We start from the raw sequence: 7,597 nt of genomic DNA on the forward strand, positions 1-7,597 counted from the left end.
TGGCGTCTAAGGCTCAGGAAAGATACAAAGCTGGGAGGCTCCATATCACAGAGCATTGAAGTTGGGCTCATCTTTGCAAACCTGAAAAAAGCATGGACCTACATAGCAATTTTGCGTATAATTTCAGGGAAGCCCCTGGCCCCTGAAGTCTCTCCGTGGACCCTAGAAGTCCTACCCTGAAGTCTCTACGTGGACCCTAGTCTCTCCGTAGCCCTGCTCTGAATGAATGATAATAGAAGCTGCGGGATTGGGTGAAACAACCCATGGAGGTAGTAGAGCAGAGGACTTAGGAACCCCAATACTTAAGAAACCAGCAGTGGGAAGAGAAGTAGCGGACTGAGAAAGAATGGCCTATGAAGTGGGAGAGGGGGAAGACAGCATCCTAGAGGACAGTTGCTTTTTAAATCAGTATTATTTTGCCCATTCTTTCTGTATCACACCTCTGCAGGTTCTTTAAAGACCAGGCCTTACATTTCTTATGTACTCCTTGTATCTGATCATGGAGGCTCAGATGATAAGCAATTGATACACAGTGTCATTAATTAAGTTCACAAATGATGAGGAGTTAGTAGGCTGAGCTTGGTATGACTTCAAAATAGTAAAACGACTAACCGAGCAACCTATGGGATAAATAATATGTGGAAACTATGGGACAGTTTACGCAACAGCCTACATAGTCTGCCCTAAATACATGTTTGTGGGCTTGGCATGTGAAGCTACACGTGGGTTAACAGGAGCTGCATCTAGTCTAGCAAAGAGTGACACCGGCTATGCAGAACACACAGGGTGCTGTCTAGTCATCGCTGGGCTAAGAATCAGGAGAACTGGGTTCCAGGCCCAATTCTGTCACCAAGTAGCTGTGTTGCAGTGGGAAAACCTCTGCACTTCCAGGGTCTAAGGTTCAAGTTCTGATGTTCTGCATTGTCCACTCTGTGCCTTTCCTGCTGAACATGCGGGATTCCACTGATGCTAAGGCAGATGGGTGCTGATTGCAAATGGCCTATCAATTCTCTTTGACAATGCACCTCTTACAACGAAAGTAATTGTTACCAAACTTTGCACACCTGCCAACGTGTTATTAGATATATAAAAGACAGAATCTTTCCTTTCGGAGTAGTGTTTCTACTGATTATTTTGGCCAATGAGCAATTTCTAAGAGTGGGGGACTGTGATTAATTGCCAAATGGTTTTAATCTATTATCCAACGCCATTCTACTACTGATGGGAAGGGGGAAATGAGTAAATCCGTCACTAACCTAAGCCTAGCCTAAATAATAATTAATTTTTTGTAAAAGGCTAATTTTGCCGAATATATCGAGAGTGTACGCAGGAAAATAAAACATGACCCTAACAACAAACAGATGGCGTTCTTCTTTCTGTGATTGTGTTCACTTTTGAAGTTTTAGAGAAACGACGCAACACTCATGCTTTCAATTATTTCCCCAGCTGACAGAGGCAGCCCCCAAATGTACATTTTCCTTTATAACTGATTGCTCTATCATTCCAGTTCATGAGTCGGAGCTTGAAAGTCGCCTCAGTGGAAGAAAGAGAAATAAACTTCAGCAACCTCTTGGCTTGGCACCCCAAAAAAATATTTGACTAAATTTAAATCATCATTTGGCTAGGTCCCTTCTCCCATGTTCTTTTCTTCAGAGAAAAATAGGGAAAGGGAACTCAAAGAGATGGATCCAATTAGACTAACTTTGTCTTTTATTTTTCTATTGGAAAAAGTTACTACACTGGTAAATATTAAGTACATATGGACTTTTCTTTTGTTTCTTCTCCTTAATCTTCTTGGCTGTATCTTTTCTGTTCAAACTGAAGGAATACCCACAGATAGAGATGAGGAATGTTTATGATTCTTGTCCAAAGCATTCTAAATTGGGCATATTATCTGCTACATTTTTTTTTCTGAAGTTGGAGAAAAAGAAAAGAATAATTATATAATTTAGAATAATGTAAAAAATTCGGAGTGGTTAAGAAAAAATTCTTGCCTGGCCAATGTGGCTCAGTAGTTGAACGTCGAACTATGAATCAGAAGGTCACGGTTCAATTCCCGGTCAGGGCACTTGCCTGGGTTGCAGACTCGATCCCCAGTAGGGGGCACACAGGAGGCAGCCAATCAATGATTCTCATCACTGATGTTTCTATCTCTCTCTCTCTCCCTCTCTTTTTCTCTCTGAAATCAATAAAAATATATCTTTTAAAACAAGAAAAATTCTCAATTAGGTTCATTTATTCATTCATTCAAAAAATACTTATGGGGTACCTCCCATGTCCCAATAGTTTTCTAGGGTTTCTGAATATGGTGGTGAGAATGACAAATAAGAAACCTGTCTTCCTCAAGCACCTTACATTCTACTCTAGGAGAAGAGAGAGGATAAATGAGAAGCAAATACATAATCAAAATGATTTCAGGTGATGGAAGCGTTGTGGAGAAGATACACAGGTAATGTGACAGTAACTGCAAACCTAGCCAGGGTGGCTGGGAAACCCTCTCTTAGGAGAAGACTCTTGAGAGGAGAATTGAAGGAGAGAAAGAGTCAGCCACGCACAGAGCTGGACAGTCTGGAGGTGAGGAGAGAGAATCCCAGGCCGAGGCAGAGAAAATCCCAAGACCCTACGTGGGAAGAGCTTTGTGTATTTCTAGCAAGTGTGTTAAAGGATGACACTGTTTGTTCCCATGCATCACTTGTTTTAGGCACTCATCACACCTGAACGCGCTAAGAACTCCTAACATCCCCATCACACGGGAGATGAAACTGACAGCCGGAGAGATGTGGCTTGCCCACATCACCGAGGAAATAAACAACAGATTGCGAATGGGACGATTTCTTACTCCAAACGTACTCTATATTGTCTGTCAGAATGATGCTTCTGCTGCGCCCTGCATAGAGCTACTGGACCAAGAACAAGAGAGCAAAACAGGCTGACTATGTTTTATACAACTGATATATCGGCCCAGAATCCTGTACATCCTGAACCACGTGGCCTGTCTGCTTCCTCTGTCCCCTTCCACAGCACAAGCTCAGACAGGCTCTGACTCCCAGCTCTCTGCACAGAGGCCTCGCTGTGGGTGATGGTCAAGAACAGGCCCCTCTGGCTGAGGAAGGGTTAAAGGGCCCAGGCCTTTTCACAGGCACACTTTGGTCTGGACTGAGTATGCTTTCGGTTATCAGCATATTCAAAGTGGTTTCAACCATTAAGCCAAGAAAAAAAATAGCATGTAAAATATTTTTATGGGTAATTATACATTGAAACCCCCTCAAATTCCTATACAGAAGAATAAAAAAATAAAATACAGTAAAAGCCTTTGGAATGAAAGCCCAGCATAGGAGGAGGTGCTGTTTTCTCCCCGTCATGGCCCCATCTCCTCTGGCCTGTGCAGGCTGTCAGCACTGACCTCCGGCAGCTTTCTCCTGTGATTCCTGACTTACCACAAACATTTTATTTCTCTGCCTAAATCTTCCTCCAGGCATCCTGATGACTTATTCATGCAACAAATATTGTATGTCTTAAGCATGCAGGGAGCTGTAATAGCAGACAGAAATGTGCAGTCAAATGAGACATGTCCCGGCCCCCGCGAAGCTATAGGAGAGAGATGGTGTTTTTGTTTAATTATGATAAATGCCTTCACAGGAAAAAGCACAGGGAACCGTGAAGACAGAAGGGAGGCAGGTGTGGGGACCACTGCTCCTTATCATCTCACCTTTGTCTCATAACATGTGGCAGTGTGAGACCTGCCCGTAGCCATCCTTGTAATCGGTTCTTGGTGAGCCAAACTGCCCCCCCCCCCAAAAAAAAATGTCCTTTTTGGTTATCAGGGTCAGACGCTTTCTTGTTATCCATATTGTTTGTTTCAATGGCTCTTTATCTTTACTCCTTCTCATGGATTTCCCAGGTAGTTCATGTTTGTTTCTAGCAAAATGAATACTTAAGATTATTTATTCTTCCCTTCTTAGAAAATGTCTTCTTTTTTTAGATTTTAGGTTTTCATCTCTGAATAATCTTTTGCAGGTAACTTCCTCTGAAAAGCCTTCATATCCATTGTTTTACTTGACTTTATGGTTACTGGAGGACTAGTGCACAAATTCGTGCACCAGTGGTGCCTCTCGGCCTGGCCGAGGGGTCCCAGATTGGAGAGGGCAGTTCTCGGGTGACGCTCCCCAGAATCCGGCTCCCTCCTCTCTGGTTCCGGGTGCGTCACCTGAGAGCTGCAGCTGCCAAGTCACTGCAGCTTGGCAGCTCCTATGTTGAGCATCTTCCCCCTGGTGGTCAGTGCGCATCATAGCTACCGGTTGGAGCATCTGCCCCCTGGTGGTCAGTGAGCATCATAGCTGCTGGTCAGATGGTCAAACGGTTGGACGGTCGCTTAGGCTTTTATATATATATATATAGATGATTACTCCAAGAATAGCAAAGAGTAAGCATTTAATAAGTGCTTTTAAAGTGGAAATGTATATTAACAATCACAATGGAGGAAAATAAGTAATTATATTTATTTAGGATGCACACAACCATAAAACCCCAGGCTCAACAATATATCTGAAGTGTATATTTCTAGAAAGACATGTTCACGCATAGTATGACTACAGTCAGATGTACAGTGACGCTTGGAGCAATGGACAGACTAATACCCCAGAGCGTACTCCAGCACGCCGGTTTCTTACTCTAGGCACTGATGCTGTGTCAGGTGTAAGGCTTGGCTGATAGTGTTTCCATGAAATAGATGTCATTAGATTCTTCTGGAGGTGACTAAAAATGCCATCTGGAAGTCTCAATTAAGCAACACATGTGACAGATACATGTCAAGATTTCTCTTTAATTCAACATTTAATTACTGAGTTCTGTGACACACAGGTGTCTCTGAGTGCCTGGCCCGAGAGTCTCTGGGAGGCAGGAACCTGCCCTCCCCTCTGCATCCTTCATCACCCTGCACAGTTCCTGGCACACAGGAGGTTTCAGTTCCTGACATATTAGCACTTAATATTTTTTGTCATGAGTCCAAAGCTCTCAGTTAACTTAAGGTAGTTTTAAACAGTGAAGTTCCAAACAATTGAAAGGAATAAACAATTACCTTTTTTTTTTTTTTTTTTTTTTTTTTTTAGAAAAAGCAAGGCCCTATCGAGAAAAAGCATACTTTTACTGCTGTGGCAGGTCCTCACTGTGTGTGTGTGTGTGTGTGTGTGTGTGTGTGTGTGTGTGTGTGTGTGTGTGTGTGTTAGGATGAATGTGGCTGGTGGCACAGAAATCACCCAGAAGGGGCTTCTCAGAGTGCACACACCATACCCAGGCTCAGGCTCACTGAACCAGATCTCAAGCAGGTGGGGATAGATGCTCGGGGAGGGTTGGTTCATGAATGTTTTTTTGTTTGTTTGTTTTTATTGTGAATCCTCACCCAAGGATAAATTTCCTTTGATTTTTAGAGATAAGGGAAGGGAGAGAGGGGAAGGGGGAGAGACAGACAGAAACATCGATGTGAGAGAGACACACTGATTAGAAAGATATCAACCCTGCAACCAGGTATGTGCCCTGGACCTGGAATGGAACCTGAGACCCTTTAGTATGTGGGCCAGCACTCTAACCACTGAACAAAACATTGGCCAGGGTTCATGAATGTTTTTAAAGCTTTCCTTGTAACTTCACCCCCTTCACTGCATCCTTTACCAAACCCCCACCCTTCCCTTTCCTCTATGTAACCTACTATTCTGAGGTTTGTAACCCTTAGAACATTTGGGTGTTAAAATGTGTGAGGAAAGCTAGGATGCAATCCAGAGTTAAGAGGTATGCCCTGAAGGGAGAAGGCTGCATTCGGTCTTTGTCTTTCAGACACCCTTTTCATTGCAAAATGTCCCCCAGGGAACCATGGGAAGCTGGACTCTCCTCCCCTTTTGATTTTCAGTTGATGCTTTAATAGAGGGCTTCCTGCACAGATGTAGAGAACAGTCTCCTGGTTCATTAGCAATAATGGGATGAGCTGCCCTTAATTAGAGACAGAGATTAGTTTAAATAAAAGGAGATTAAATTTAGATTCACTTATTATTCTTCCCATCCTTAGTACTCTTGAACCTGTTATGGGTGGGATAGGACAAGAGAACTGGTGATTGTGTAGAATATGAATCAATTAACAATTTTTTATGTGCCTGCTCTGTGCAAGTATTGCTCATAAAGAAAGATAAGACATAATAGAATGAATACACGCACAGCGAAAGATAAAGATAGAGACAGAAAGATGAGAGAGACAGAGATTAAGACAGAAAGAATGAGACCCAGATTCTACTTTTTCTTATTTTATGATAGAACTTTGTTTTTTCTCTAAACTTAGATGTGACCCCTCCCCCCAACATGGACTCTACGGAACTTTTTTCTGCTCTAAAATCTGGAAGGTCTCTGGGGACAGTTTGCAAAGTGTTACTCGTAGCTTTGACCCAAATTAAAGTATTGTTCATACAGCACAGCAGAATGGCTCTCCATCCTGTTAGACCAGCCCTCCTTTTTTTAAAATGTGATACCCCGTTTGTTATCCTGAAATAAAACCCATAGGTAATATAATCTACCTGAATACCTAAGTTATTAAAAATCTTTAAATTTATTGTCTTTTCAGTTAATTGAAAATCAAAAAAAAATCAAGCATTAGTAATATGGCAGTGAACATAGGTGCTTTCCAAATTTAAAAAAATAATAATATAATGCCATATTAATAATATGGAAAAGAAATAAAAGCAAATAAAATTTTAGGGATAATTAGTATATATTTAATTTTCCTGATTATTTTTCTTTTTCCTATAACATAGGTTATTTTTAGAATACCTCATCTTTTTTTAGTATATTTTTATTGATTTCAGAGAGGAAGGGAGAGGGAGAGAGAGATAGGAACATCAATGATGAGAGAGCATCATTGATTGACTGCCTCTTGCATGCCCCCAACCGGGGATCGAACCTGCAACTTGGGCATGTGCCCTTGACTGGAATTGAACCTGGGACCCTGCAGTTCACAGGCTAATGCTCTATCCACTGAGCCAAACTAGCCAGGGCTAGACTACCTCATCTTAAAATGGTGAATAGATTATCTCTTTTAAAATCAATACTTCCACATAATTATAACTAGAGAACCAGATGATCCGTTTCTGAGCCAGTGATTCTTCATCTTTGCTGGGACACAGACTCCCTCGATCACCTGATAGACCTTTTCCTCCCCCCGCAAAAAAAATGCATGAAAGCACTTGTACGAAGACATTTCTTATGTTTCATGATCCTAGAAATCATCTGTGACCAAGATTAAGGTCCCTCTAGTATCCCAATGACAGAAAGTTCAGCATCATTTTCAAATGCAAATAGACTCACTATCTTCCTCTAGAGGTCAGCTGTCTCATGGCATTTAAGTTTATCCAGAAAGGCTTAGATTATATTTAGTGATGTCTCTGCACAGGTATAACATTAAGAAATTAGTCGTTTAATGTCCACATTTTAAAAAACCATTATAAAAATGTGATAATCCAATGAGCCAAGATACAGTAGTTCCTTCTCATCATGGTTTTCTTTATGCACAATTTGAGCAGCAACAGATATTTTTGTATATCTTTTTCTCAGGTGTGGG

The sequence above is a fragment of the Myotis myotis genome, unplaced genomic scaffold, assembly GCF_014108235.1.
Source record: "Myotis myotis isolate mMyoMyo1 unplaced genomic scaffold, mMyoMyo1.p scaffold_m19_p_3, whole genome shotgun sequence".
Taxonomy (NCBI): Eukaryota; Metazoa; Chordata; class Mammalia; order Chiroptera; family Vespertilionidae; genus Myotis; species Myotis myotis.